General features: G+C 47.8%; 1 pseudogene across 1 annotated transcript; it reads left to right on the plus strand.

Annotated features, from left to right (window-relative positions):
* The first annotated feature begins 7018 nt into the window (after nt 1–7018).
* Nucleotides 7019–15397, plus strand: LOC311101955 (zona pellucida-like domain-containing protein 1; annotated as a pseudogene). Its single transcript has 8 exons — nt 7019–7025; nt 7450–7513; nt 7854–7966; nt 8174–8399; nt 8528–8712; nt 8865–9240; nt 9590–9705; nt 15178–15397. The product of its transcript is annotated as a zona pellucida-like domain-containing protein 1 (transcript).
* Nucleotides 15398–15403: the final 6 nt, after the last annotated feature.

Below are 15403 nucleotides of genomic sequence, written 5' to 3' on the forward strand. Positions count from 1 at the left end.
GGTATTCCAGCATGACAATGACCCAAAACAATGACCCAAGAAGCACATTAAGGTCCTGGAGTGGTCTAACCAGTCTCCAGACCTTAATCCCATAGAACATATGTGGAGGGAGCTGAAGGTTTAAGTTGCCAAACGTCAGCCTCGAAACCTTAATGACTTGGAGAAGATCTGCAAAGAGGAGTCGGACAAAATCCCTCCTGAGATGTGTGCAAACCTGGTGGCCAACTACAAGAAACGTCTGACATCTGTGATTGCCAACAAGGGTTTTGCCACCAAGTACTAAATCATGTTTCACAGAGGAGTCAAATACTTATTTCCCTCATTAAAATGCAAATCAATTTATAACATTTTTGACATGTGTTTTTCTGGATTATTTTGTTGTTATTCTGTCTCTCACTGTTCAAATAAACCTACCATTAAAATTATAGACTGATCATTTCTTTGTCAGTGGGCAAACGTACAAAATCAGCAGGGGATCAAATACTTTTTTCCCTCACTGTATACATTGTATAACACAGGATATTCACGTTTTTGACTGCACTGGGCCATTAGAACATTTCTAGCCTGTCTATCTATGTGTAACAGGGTTGACGTGTTTGTATTTATTATGGATCTCCATTACAGTACATTCGGAAAGTGTTTAGACCCCTTGCCTTTTTCCACATTTTGTTACGTTACAGCCTTATTCTAAAATTGATTAAATAATTTTTTCCCCTCATCAATCTACACACAATACCTCATAATGACTAAGTGAAAATGTGTGCAAATGAATACAAAATAAAAAACAGAAATACCTTATTCAGACCCTTTACTCAGTACTTTGTTGAAGCACCTTTGGCAGCGATTACAGCCTCGAGTCTTCTTGGGTATGACGCTACAAGCTTGGCACACCTGTATTTGGGGAGTTTCTCCCATTCTTCTATATTTATTAAATGTTTTGTACTTTTACCCCTTTTTCGTGATATCCAATTGGTAGGTCTTTTTTTTTTTTTTTTGTGGTAGATCAGCTTAATATTGCAGATAGATTGTAACTTCCATCAATGTAATTGTCTGCATCACTGTCACGGATGCCGCCGAGGCTGCTCCTCCTCCTTGCTCGGGCAGGCTTCGGCGTTCGTCGACCCCGGAGTACTAGCTACTACCGTTTGATGTTTTCGATGTTTGTTTTGTCTTGTCTAGTTGGTGCACCTGTTTCGTATTCTGTATTGATTATGTCACCTATAAGTTCCCCTATGTTATGTTTGTATTTTGTGTGTTATTGTCCGCCTGTCATGAATGTATAGGTTCGGTACCTTGGCATTTCGTGTGGTTTTACGCACTCCGCGTATTTGTTTCGCCTCTAGTGTTTTGAGGCTGTTTATTTTTGTGTACCTATAGAGGTTATCAGTAAAGTCGTCTTGACTTATTCCTCTGTGTCCTGCACTTGATTTCACCACCGCATCCACATCAGCACTCGTGACAATCACTTCCAATCCCCATGTTTTTTAATATATATATATATATATACATACATTTATACACACATACATACATATACATATATATATATATATATATATATATATACTGTATATATATACATATACACACACAGATACATACATACATACATACATACATATCCTTTAAAAATATATATATATTCCCCTTTATTACTTTCCAATTGGTAGGTCTTGTCCCATCGCTGCAACTCCCCTACAGACTCGGGAGAGGCGATGGTCAAGAGCCATGCGTCCTCCGAAACACGACCCTGCCAAGCCGCACTGCTTCTTGACACACTGCTCGCTTAACCCGGAAGCCAGCCGCACCAATGTGTAAGAGGAAACACCGTCCAGCTGGCAACCGAAATCAGTTTGCAGGCGCCCGGCCCACCACAAGGAGTCACTAGAGCGCAATGGGAGAAGGAAATCCCGGTCGGCCAAACCCTCCCCTAACCCGGACGACACTGAGCCAATTGTGCACCGCCTCATGGGGCTCCCGGTCACGACTGGCTATGACACAGCCTGGGATCGAACCCAGGTCTGTAGTAACGTCTCAAGCACTGCGATGCAGTGCCTTAGACCGCTGCGCCACTCTGGAGGACTGTGAAGAGACCTCTGGTGGCATTTCTTGTGGGGTATGGATGGGTGTCTGAGTTCTGTGTTAGTAGTTTAAACAGACAGCTCAGTGCATTCATCATGTCAATCTCTCCTCTACTTTGAGCCAGGAGAGATTGACATGCATGTTATTAATTTTAGCTCTCCGTGTACATTTAAGGGCCAGCCGTGCTGCCCTGTTCTGGGCCAATTGCCATTTTCCTAAGTCCCTATTTGTGGCACCTGGCCACACGATGATCAATGGAAACAGGATGCACCTGAGCTCAATTTCGAGTCTCATAGCAAAGGGTCTGAATACTTATGTAAATAAGGTATTTCTGTGTTTTATTATTTTTAATAAATTCACAGAAATTCCTAAAAACCTGTTTTGGTTTTGTAATTATGGGGTATTGTGTGTAGTTAGCTGAGGATTTGTATTTATTTAATCAATTTTAGAATAAGGCTGTAACGTATTAAAATGTGGAAGAAGTCAAGGGGTCTAAATACTTTCCGAAAGGCACTGTATATATTTTTTGGGGGACCTGTGGTCCGTATTGACCCCGTTCTGGGTCCGGATCCGGTCCGCGGTCCGCCAGTTGAGTATGGGGGATGTAGGCTATACATTTATTCTAGCCAACAGCCCGCAGATAGCGCTGTTGGCTAGAGCGTAGGTGCCAATACCAGCGTGGGCACACTCGCTATATAACGCAAACTTGTTTGTGAGAAAACCATCAGTAGAGTTGAAAATGTGATGGAAACCCATTTAACTTGTATTTTTTATTTGGTCAATTGGAATTTAACCGCAATATGTATTTTTATGTGCACTACATCATCACGCACAGGCTTTTATCTGTAACAAGTCATTTTGGTGGGAAAATGAGCATATTGTTTTTTTGCGGATTTTAGAATATTCTCATGAAAATCTGTCGCCAATTGGATGGAAATCTAGCTACTGAGATAAATATGTTGTGCTTAAGTGTCACGCCCTGACTCAGGGGACTCGTATATGTTGAGTCAGGGTGTGTATATTCTTTGGTGTGTATATTCTTTGGTGTTATTCTAGTAGGTGTATATCTATGTTGGCCGGTGTGGTTCCCAATCAGAGGCAGCTGTCGCTCGTTGTCTCTGATTGGGGATCATACTTAGGCAGCCTATTGGCACTAGTGTGTCGTGGGATCTTGTTCCGGGTAAGGTTTGTTGTATGTACAACCTTAGGACTTCACGTTTCGTTTGTTTGTTGTTTTGTCGTGTGTTTATTCAGTGTAAATAAACATGTACGTATATCACGCTGCGCCTTGGTCTGACCCGTCATTAGACGAACGTGACAGAAGATCCCACCAAACGAGGACCAAGCAGCGTGCCCAGGCGGAGCGCATGGCCATGTCACAGGTGGCCAATTTGTGGTCATGGGAGGAGATATTCGCGGGGAAAGGACCATGGGCTAAGGTAGATGCCCAGGCAGGAGAGGAGCAACGGCAACACGGAGGAGGCCGGTCGAGGAGGAAGCCTGAGAAGCAGCCCCAAGAAATTTTTTTGGGGGGGCACACAGGGTGGTTGGCGGAGCCTAGGGTTAGAGCAGAGCCAACTCCCCGTACTCACGCGAGGAAGCGTATGACTGGGCAAGCTCCGTGTTATGCGGAGCTACGTACTGTGTCGCCAGTGCGCTGGCACAGTCCTGTACGTCCTGTGCTTGCACCACGCACGTGCCGTGTGAAGATGGGCATCCAGCCAGGATGGGGTGTGCCGGCTCAACGCTCCTGGTCTCCAGTACGCCTCCTCGGTCCCGCATATCCTGCGGCAGTTCTACGAACGGTATCGCCAGTGCGCTTGCACAGTCCAGTGCGTCCTGTGCCAGCGCCCCGCACGTGTAGTGCGAAAGTGGGCAGCCAGCCAGGACGGGTTGTGCCAGCTCTCCGCTCCAGACCTCCAGTCCGCCTTCACAGTCCGGTCCGGCCCGTTCCTGCTCCTCGCACCAAGCCAGTGGTGCGCGTCACCAGCCCGGCCTGTTCCTGCTCCTCGCACCAAGATAGTGGTGCGCGTCGCCAGTCCGGCCCGGCCCGTCCTGCTCCTCGCACCAAGCCAGTGGTGCGCGTCGCAAGCCCGGCCTGTTCCTGCTCCTCGCACCAAGCCAGTGGTGCGCGTCGCCAGTCCGGCCCGGCCTGTTCCTGCTCCTGCTCCTCGCACCAAGCCAGTGGTGCGGTCGCCAGTCCGGCCCAGCCCGTTCCTGTCCATCGCACCAAGCCAGTGGTGCGTGTTCCAATTCCGGTCCGGCCCGTGCCTGCTCCTCGCACCAGACCAGTGGTGCGTTTGTCCAGTCCGGCACGGCCCGTGCCCGCTCCACCGGTGCCTGATCCAGCTCCGGTCAGCTGCTCCACTCCGGAGCCAGAGCAGTCCGCTCCACCGGTGCCAGGTCCAGGTCCGGTCAGCTGCGCCACTCCGGAGCCAGAGCAGTCCGCTCCACCGGTGCCTGATCCAGTGCCGGTCAGCTGTTCCACTCCGGAGCCAGAGCAGTCCGCTCCACCGGTGCCTGATCCAGCTCCGGTCAGCTGCTCCACTCCGGAGCCAGAGCAGTCCGCTCCACCGGTGCCTGATCCAGCTCCGGTCAGCTGGGCCACTCCGGAGCCAGAGCAGTCCGCTCCACCGGGGTCCAGTCAAGCTCCGGTCAGCGGCTCCACTCCGGAGCCAGAGCAGTCCGCTCCACCGGTGCCTGATCCAGCTCCGGTCAGCTGCGCCACTCCGGAGCCAGAGCAGTCCGCTCCACCGGGGTCAAGTCCAGCTCCGGTCAGCTGCTCCACTCCGGAGCCAGAGCAGTCCGCTCCACCGGTGCCTGAACCTGCTCCGGTCAGCTGCTCCACTCCGGAGCCAGAGCAGTCCGCTCCACCGGTGCCTGATCCAGCTCCGGTCAGCGGCTCCACTCCAGAGCCAGAGCAGTCCGCTCCACCGGTGCCTAGTCCAGCTCCGGTCAGCGGCTCCAGTCCAGACCATGACATCAGCCCCTCTCCAGGTTCGGGTTCTCCCACACCAGGGTCCAGACAGGGCCTGGCGTATCGTGGTAGGAAGGAGAGGGGAAGTAGCGCGCCGAGGTCCAGACCAGACCAGGGGCGCAACAGGGAGGCGGAGAGTGAGAGGTCGTCACGCCCCGAGCCGGAACCGCCTCCGAGGCGGAATGCCCACCCGGCCCCTACCCTGTTATGTTTATGTTGTGCGGTCGGAGTCCGCACCTTTGTGGGTGAAAATCTTACTCGAAGTCACAGAGGATGCACAGAGGGACATGACAAAATGGAGAAATGTTGCACTTTTGCAAGTCTTTTCAGATTTATTGAATTTTCCATGCCATGTGGTCAATATTAAAGGGCACTTCATTTAATATAACAGGCTTTTAAAATTCAATATTTGTGCACAATTTATACTTAAAATATCAAAGGGACGCAAAAGGCACTCATTTCCTGGAATGACCCTGTACACTTTTCAGCTCTCATGGTCTTACACTTTAGTTTAATTTATACTGCCAGCATAGAGCATATGCCTACCATGCAAATGTAATATGCATTGCATTTTACATATCAACACAATGTGAGTCTGGTTTTATATAATTAATGACACTGTACTGAATAAATTATATTTATCGTTTTTCTACTGTTCGAACGGTCAGTTGTCATGAAAAAGGAACCGAAGCAAGCCAAGTAAATGTAAACAGATGTAAACAGTCCCCTGTTGCTATGTGGGGTTTGTTTGTCCATTGCTCATGTTGTTTGTGCTTGGATGAAATGGAACAGGGGAACTAGAGTACATGAGATGAGAGCAGAGAACACATTCTTGCTTTGTCTCTTCTCCTGCCATCTGCTTGTATCAAATGTCCCTGCTCCAATGGGAGGTGTGAAGTATAGTTTACTGGCACAGGGGAGCTGTGCTTGTTGTACTGTGGAAGAAATACATTCATTGATAAAGGACAGCTCAGCAGAAACCCTGACACACCCCTGTGAGTCAGATGGGAGAGAGAGAGAGAGAGAGAGAGAGAGAGAGAGAGAGAGAGAGAGAGAGAGAGAGAGAGAGAGAGAGAGAGAGAATCACTCTGTGAAAGGTTGGAATTTAGCTAAAGAGGTTGCCTCACTGAACAATTGTTGCCAATTGGCCTTTGTGTCTGGCCTGGAAGAGGTTGTTAGAGAAAGCCTGCAGAGAAAGAAGAAATAGTGCTAAGCATAGCTGCAGGGAAGAGTGCCGTTATCAGAGAACCCTTTAGATTATGGATGAAAAATACTGAAAGATACATGATGGTGGCAGTGCTATATATGTGTTGTTTGTTTATGGTTCTTATGTAATGGTAGAAAAATATCTAGGCCTACATAAACAACACCAATGGCATGCCTTTGAGAAAAATAGATTTTTAGACAACAAAGGTGAGATCAAAACTGACATTTATCATTGGATACCTCAAGAGTAATCTAACATGCGTTTTTATTGGGCTGTTCTCATACAGGCTGTTGTAGTGCTGTCACTGGGGGATCCAGGAAAGTTAGATGTCCCTTTCATGTCCTCTGTAGCTCAGCTGGTAGAGCACGGTGCTTGTAACGCCAAGGTAGTGGGTTCGATCCCCGGGACCACCCATACACAAAAATGTATGCACGCATGACTGTAAGTCGCTTTGGATAAAAGCGTCTGCTAAATGGCATATTATATTATTATGTTGGGGTGCCACACAAAAGACCCTGGCTCTCTCTCCAATAGGTGTGTCTTTTTTTCCTGAACAGGGAGAGAATTGAAAGATTTTCTACATACAATTTAGATGTACTTAATGTACTTAATATATATACTTGAATTGAATGTGCTTATTAGATTATGTCCGAGACTATTCATTATGTAGTCCTTACATAACACCATTAATGGCTATTCACACCTTCATAATTGCACCTTCCATCCCACCTACCATCACGTCTCCCGCTCCCATGGACAGTATGTGCTTGGTGTGGACTTGATTGTAACTCAATTGAGACAGGTAGAAAATTACATGAATTATGTCATCAAGTTGTTCCTTGAGCACTGAGCTCATCTTGTGGCAGTATTTCTCGTATGCACAACTCTGTTGAAGTCAATTGGCTTTAATCAACACAAAATCATACAATTACTGTCAGAGGATATGTAATGAAATTGTCTGACTTTAAAGTGCATCTGTGTCCTTAATTTCACCCCATGTTGATAAATCATTTTAGTCTTGCATTCTAAAGCAACATTGTAGGTATGTCTACTGACAGAGATCATTGCCAAAATATGAAAAATGTATTAATGTTGAAAATACAACAACATACAGTAGTGAGATGTTTCTGAACATCCACATCTCATGTTACTATATTTGCTCTCACGCCCCTCTGCTCCTAAGGAGGCCAGTATAAATACAGGGAGCAGGGGACAGAGATAAAGAAAAGTAAGATGAACACTTACAGGTGAGTCTTTGACAAATCATTTTTGGGGCCATATCACTGGAATGTCATCAACCAGAATAAATATTTGTTTATTTTCTTAATAATAGATGCATACAAATGTGTGCTTTAATTAGTGCACAAATGTAAGAAGTGTGTTTGTCTTTAATCTATCAATGCAAGATTATTCCATAAAATCTAATTTCCTGTTTATTTGTGATTTTGTAATTGGCTAGCCTTTTCAAAAGTGGATTGTGAGTTTATAGACAAAGTCATATTGATGTGTGATGTTTTTTCAGATAATGGCCTCAGAAGAGGTTGGTGAATGCCGTGGTCCTCGTTGTGGTGTGTCTTGTACTTGCAGACTGAGAACAATGTGGCTTCCCCTGCTTGTGTGCCAGTTTGGCCTGATTCTGTGGAGCGAGGCCCAGACACCCAGCACTTTTTGCAACATGCACTCGACATTCAGACCACCAAGTTAGTGAATACACTGCTCAGCTGATACAAGTACTTCCATCCCCTCTTATTTCAGGTTAGGGTGATGATAAAACAAACTTTTCACACACATCAACATCACCAAACTGTCAGGTAATTACTATTATAGTATTACAGTATTACTATTGTACCACATTGTGCGCTATTCCTTTGTCTTATCTAATGGTTCATATCTCTGGTCTTTCCCAGTGAACTCGGACATAACAATGACCTGTGGTACTGAGGTTATGGAGTTGAGTATCTTGTTATGCCCAGTCTACTTTGTGGATACAATGAAACCCTGATGGCCCTCAACACACAGTTCATCCTCCCAGAGTGCAATGGAAAACCTGACTGGAACGTTGACCCTCCGATCCTGAAATTCAATCTGTCAATAACTGCTGATGCTGTGGCTGTCTGCTCCAACACATTCAGGGTAAATCAATTACAGGAATGTATTTACCTGCTTGGTTAATTATGGTGAGACAAAATTAGTATTTGATTCGTCGAGTTGCCCCTATTGTTCTAAGCTGGGTGTTTTGAATCTCTTTGTCTTGACTCCAGATAACCAATGAAGTTGGGACTGGGTTATTTTCTGACTTCTCAAATGTCCAGTTTGTTAATATATCTGGCATCATCAACTCGTTGGACCCCAGTGCGGCCATTGTCACCTACCGCCAGCAGATGATGTACATGTTCTCCTGTCGCTACCCTCTGCAGTATCTGGTCAACAACAGTAAAGTGGCAGTGTGAGTACTTCAATTCACCACCTACTCTACTGTAACTCCCAGTCGAATTCAGCATCATTTTGTCTAATGACTCAAACAGCCTGTTCATTATTGAGTGTAAACCATGTACAGTATGTGTCTCTGAAACATTCCATCCCCTTGATTGTCCACAGATTGGGTGTGAGTCTTGCAGTGAGGGACATTAACGGCAGCTTCGTCAGTACTCTGAGTATGTGGCTCTACAGTATTGTTCACCCAGTTTCATTTCTATAGATTTATGATAACTCTGTAACTAAACCTGAAGCATTTTTGGTTTCTGGTCACGCCTAATTTGTGTATGTGTACAGTATGTGTATGACTCATAACTCTTGTCTCATCGAAGGTGTACATGTGATGGACAAACCAGGGTCGAGTTGAACGGAGCGTCTCAGAATGCACACTTCTCCTTTGAGAAGTTTCATTGAACACAAGAACATGACCGTCTCCACTTTCTACCTGCACTGTGTCACCCGACTCTGTGAGGTGTCCTCCTGCTCGTCCTTACTGCCCGTCAGTATCAACAATTAGAAAATAACACACAGGTCACTGCCTTCACTCAGAGAAACAAAACTAAACATTTTACGATAGTACATTGTGGCAGTCACAATCACATTCACCATATTGCCGTTGGTCTCTCTAGACATCCGGGTTGCCTACAACAATGTTAGAATGTTCTAGCTTAACACCTGTTGCCTAGAGTCTGGGTTTCCCAGACTATATTGCCCTCTGCTCTGAAGAACCCTAATTTCTGAGACAACCCTATGATATTCTAAGCTTATCCAACTGAATAGACAAACGTTTCAAACCAATAGGAAATGAAAACTGACTTCCTGTCTGAACTCTGCCTGTTTGATCCCAGAACTGTTCAGGTTCCTCCAGGAGAAAGAGAGAAGCCCAGGGAGTGTTGACTAACGACCAGGCCACAATCTCCTCCGGACCCATTAAGACCAAAGTGGACGACGGTGCGGCCGTACTGTACCACTGGACCAGTGGTGTGATATGATAGCAAACATTAATGATATACCAGACATGAATGAATGACACTTGATGAGAGTGAAATTGATTAGTCACCTCATTGCTCATGCAGTATGAGTAATTAAATGGATTGCAATGTAAGTCATTTCATTCTTGACCATCTTATTCTGTTTCCCTCTGCTACTGGTCTTCCAACAGCTTCACAATGTAAGAAATTCTCCCAAGCTGCCCTTGATAATCACAGTCATCAAGGCCTATGGCTTTCAATAAAATAAAATAAATGCACTCATTGGCTACAGTATGTTGATATATCCCTCCTTTCTGCCCCTCCAACAGTCTCCTCCCAGTCCCAGAGAAGCCTGTCACGTTTGTTTACACACGGGACGGACCAAGGCGCAGCGTGATAAGCATACATGTTTATTTAAACGAATAAACACACGACAAAACCACAAACGAAACGTGAAGTCCAAGGTAGCATACAAACAACATACCTTACACGGAACAAGATCCCACAACTAACTGGTGCCAACAGGCTGCCTAAGTATGGTCCCCAATCAGAGACAACGAGCAACAGCTGCCTCTGATTGGGAACCACACAGGCCAACATAGATCTACACATTCTAGATCTTAAACATAGAACATCGACATAGCAAACACAACACAGAAAATACACACCCTGACTCAACAAATACAAGTCCTCAGAGTCAGGGCGTGACAGTACCCCCCCCCAAAGGTGCGGACTCCGACCGCGCCACATAAACATAACAGGGTAGGGGCCGGGTGGGCATTCCGCCTCGGAGGCGGATCCGGCTCCGGGCGTGACCACCACTTACTCTCCACCTCCCTGTTGCGCCCCTGGTCTGGTCTGGACCTCGGCGCGCTGCTTCCCCTCTCCTTCCTCCCACGACGTACCAAGCCCTGTCTGGACCCTGGTGTGGGAGACCCCGAACCTGGAGAGGGGCTGACGTCTGGATCTGGACTGGAACCGCTGACTGGAGCTGGACCCGACGACGGTGGATCGAACTGCTCTGGCTCCGGAGTGGAACCGCTGACCGGAGCTGGCACAGGCACCGGTGGAGCGGACTGCTCTGGCTCCGGAGTGGAGCGGCTGACCGGTGCCGGACCAGGCACCGGTGGAACAGGCACGGGCCGTGCCGGACTGGACACACGCACCACTGGCTTGGTGCGGGGAGCAGGAACGGGCCGGACCAGGCTGACGACGCGCACCACTGGCTTGGTGCGGGGAGCAGGAACGGGCCGGGCCGGGCTGGCGACGCGCACCACTGGCTTGGTGCGAGGGACAGGAACAGGCCGGACCGGGCTGGTGACGCGCACCACTGGCTTGGTGCGAGGGGCAGGAACAGGCCGGGCCGGGCTGGCGACGCGCACCACTGGCCTGGTGCGAGGGACAGGAACAGGCCGGACCGGGCTGGCGACGCGCACCACTGGCTTGGTGCGAGGGACAGGAACAGGCCGGACCGTGCTGGCGACGCACACCACTGGCTTGGTGCGAGGGTCAGGAACAGGCCGGACCGGGCTGGCGACGCGCACCACTGGCTTGGTGCGAGGGGCAAGAACAGTCCGGACCGGGCTGGCGACGCGCACCACTGGCTTGGTGCGAGGGCCAGGAACAGGCCGGACCGGGCTGGCGACGCGCACCACTGGCTTGGTGCGAGGGACAGGAACAGGCCGGACCGGGCTGGCGACGCACACCACCGGTTTGGTGCGAGGGACAGGAACAGGCCGGACCGGGCTGGCGACGCGCACCACTGGCTTAGTGCGGGGAGCAGGAACGGGTCGGGCCGTACTGGGAACACGCACCACTGGCTTAGTGCGGGGAGCAGGAACGGGCCGGACCGTACTGGGAACACACACCACTGGCCTTGTGCGGGAAGCAGGAATGGGTTGGGCCATACTGGGAACACGCACCACTGACTTAGTGCGGGGATCAGGAACGGGCCGGACCGGACTGGCGACACGCACCACTTGCTTGGTGCGAGGAGCGGGACTGGGTTCCCTTATAAACCCCCGCTCCTTCTGCTGCCTAACCAGCTCCTCTCGCCGTGCCTCTACACTCTCCTTCTCCCTTATAGCCTCCTGTAGCTCCTCCCTCTGACCAAATAACTCCTGCTCCCTCTGAACCAATAGCCCCCGTAACCTGGTGGCCTCCTCTCCTAACCTGCAGAATCGCCCTGTCGCTGCCTCCTGCTGCCTCGTCGTCCACACCGTGTGCCCCCCCCCCCCCAAACATTTATTGGGGTTGCCTCTTGGGTCTCCGTCGTCGGCACTGTTGGCGCCGTTTCACCTCTCCTACCTGGGCATCCTCCTTCATCGCCTTCCGGTAGCGGACGGCCTCCTCCTCCGTAATTCTCCCCCAACCGAGGAGGACATCTACTAAAGTAACCTCCTGATTAATTCCCGGCGTTTGCTCCTGAACACGCTGCATGGTCCTATTTTGGTGGGATCTTCTGTCACGTTCATTTACACACGGGACAGATCAAGGCGCAGCGTGATAAGCATACAACACACGACAAAACCACAAACGAAACGTGAAGTCCAAGGTAGCATACAAACAACATACCTTACACGGAACAAGATCCCACAACTAACTGGTGCCAACAGGCTGCCTAAGTATGGTCCCCAATCAGAGACAACGAGCAACAGCTGCCTCTGATTGGGAACCACACAGGCCAACATAGATCTACACATTCTAGATCTTAAACATAGAACATCGACATAGCAAACACAACACAGAAAATACACACCCTGACTCAACAAATACAAGTCCTCAGAGTCAGGGCGTGACAAAGCCCAACGGGCCATGTGGCCGTCAGTACTGCAGTGCTGGATGTGATCTGTCTCTCCATGGCCCTGTTCATTGGTCTGTTCCTGAGGAGGAGAAGGTTATCAATCTTCCAATGAGATGTGGTCTAGGACCAGGGACACCGTATCTCCTGACATGGCTGAAGACTGGGACCAGACTCCTAGCTAACACTCTGTGGGGTACTTTACGTCCCCAGAGCACGTAGACAGCTGTTGTGAAGACATGATACAGTGGCAGGTTATGAGTCAAATGAGCAAAGGATGGTTAGTTTTAAATTCATGAGTAAAGGATGGTTAGTTCTCAATTAATGAGTAAAGGATGGTTAGTTCTCAGTTCATGAGTAAAGAATGGTTAGTTCTCAGTTCATGAGTAAAGAATGGTTAGTTCTCAGTAACATGAGTACAGGATGGTTAGTTCTCAGTTCATAAGTAAAGGATGGTTAGTTCTTAGTTCATGGATTACAATGTTATACACGTTAGTGAGAAAGTATTAAGCAACATTTAATGCATAATGTTACAGAAACATAGCATTAATAATTGTAATAAAGTGGCAGCAGGGTACTAGAGGTAATCATCTTCTACACACCTAAATGTATAGTTCATAAATACGGCATGTACAGATGTTTGTAAGAATCTTTTGTATGATAGCTGACTAATAGTCAAAGTAAATTTTGTATGATAGCTAAAGGCCAGAACAAATGTTGTATGCACTTGCTTGACAGATTCGTATTAAAGTACACTGAACAAAAATATAAACGCAACATGTAAAGTGTTGGTCCCATGTTTCATGAGCTGAAATAAAAAATCCCAGAAATGTTCAAAAAGCTTATTTCTCTAATTTTACATTTTAGTCATTTAGCAGACGCTCTTATCCAGAGCGACTTACAGTTAGTGAATACATATTTTTTTATACTGGCCCCCCGTGGGAAACAAACCCACAACCCTGGCGTTGCAAACGCCATGCTCTATCAACTGAGCTACATCCCTGCCGGCCATTCCCTCCCTTACCCTGGACGACGCTGGGCCAATTGTGCGCCGCCCATGAGTCTCCCGGTCGCGGCCGGCTGCGACAGAGCCTGGATTCGAACCAGGATCTCTAGTGGCACAGTTAGCACTGCGATGCAGTGCCTTAGACCACTGCGCCACTCAGGAGACAAATGTTCTCAAATGTTTTGCACACATTTGTTTAAATCCCTGTTAGTGAGCATTTCTCCTTTGCTAAAATAATGCATCCACCTTATCATGAAGCTGATTAAACAGCATGATCATTACACAGGTGCACCTTGTGCTGGGGACAATAAAAGGCCACTTTAAAATGTGCAGTTTTGTCACACAACACAATGGCACAGATGTCTCAAGTTTGGAGGGAGCGTGCAATTGGCATGCTGACTGCTAATTTGGCAGTACGTCCAACCGGCCTCACAACTGCAGACCACGTATAACCACGCCAGCCCAGGACCTCCACATCCCGCTTCTTCACCTGCATGTTGTCTGAGGGGGGGTGGGGGTGGTGCTGAGGAGTATTTCCGTTTGTAATAAAGCCCTTTTGTGGGGAAAAACTCATTCTGATTGGCTGGGCCTGGCTCCCCAGTGGGTGGCAACAATAGTTTAGGCCTTTACCTAAGAGTAGTTCTACTAGTTCGATTCTCCTATCTTGTATTTTGTGACAATGGGTGCTGTATTACTGGGAAAGCAGTCGTGAACTGTCACTGGGGAGAGTATCATGGATGTCTTGGTTGGGTGGTTATGCAGATGTATCATACAAATGTTCAAGTGCAGCTTCAGCTTGGTTATAGAGAATGTGCTCCCTTTGTGCAATAAGACAAAAGAGCAGCATGTTGACAAGGACCTACACAGGTAATTATTTTGACTATTTGTCTTATTTAAGCAATTTCACCTGGCACCTATCTTTTGGTTTCTGTATATTCAGTATCCTAAATACAATATTAGTTCAGTCAAGGAACAAGTGGAAAGTCTAAAGAAAACCTAAACCAGAAGCATAGCTAAGTATCATTTTGGTAACAGACTGCTAGTACTTCAATCTAACTTCTCACATCCATCAGTTGTCTAACACACACTTTTGGTTTGATATGTACAGACATGGATTCTCTTTGTGTGTGTGTACCTGGTTGACTGCCAGGGCTTGTCTTGGCTGGACTCCTGCTGGCTTTGGTCTGCCAGGAAATTGATAAAGATGTGGAAGAGACAAATTACCCTTCAAACCCACAAAGAGAAAAAGGAGCTAATGGACTTTTTGGGCATAAAAAAAGAGGCAAGGTCATCAAAACACTTTCCAAAAACAGTTAATATATTATCCCGTAGGTGGCAAACATGTAAAGCAATTCAAAATGTAGAAGGGGGTGGCATACACTAATGTACGAAAATTGTACTGTGTTGTACTGTACAGTATTGCACTGTGGGAAACTTCTAGATAAGGGCATGCATATAGCTCTACGGCTCTGCCACTAACAGTTTCATACAGTACTTATATTTACCCCTATGACTCATGGTCTGCATCCCAAATGGCACCATATTCCGTTTTTAGTGCACTACTTTTGACCAGGGCCCTGGTCAATAGTAATGCACTATATAGGGAATAGGATGCCATTTGGGACGCTGTTGATCTCTCGCTCCACTGCCCTGGCTCAGGTGCACCTGTTCCCTGTACACTCTGAGGGAAGGCTGGGAGCCAGACGTGAGGGTGAGGTCCTTTGAGACGGTGAAGATAGACCGTCAGCTGCACTGCAGTGACACGCTGGCCCAGCTCTGTACCTCCCTCTGCTTCTCCAGTGCCATGGAGTTAATGAGCAACCAGCCCTGTCTCACTGACCACTTATGTCATCACCTGGGAACACTCACCAAGATGTAGAGATTA

Source organism: Coregonus lavaretus (assembly GCF_964263955.1).
Source record: "Coregonus lavaretus genome assembly, chromosome: 26".
In the NCBI taxonomy this organism is placed as follows: Eukaryota; Metazoa; Chordata; class Actinopteri; order Salmoniformes; family Salmonidae; genus Coregonus; species Coregonus lavaretus.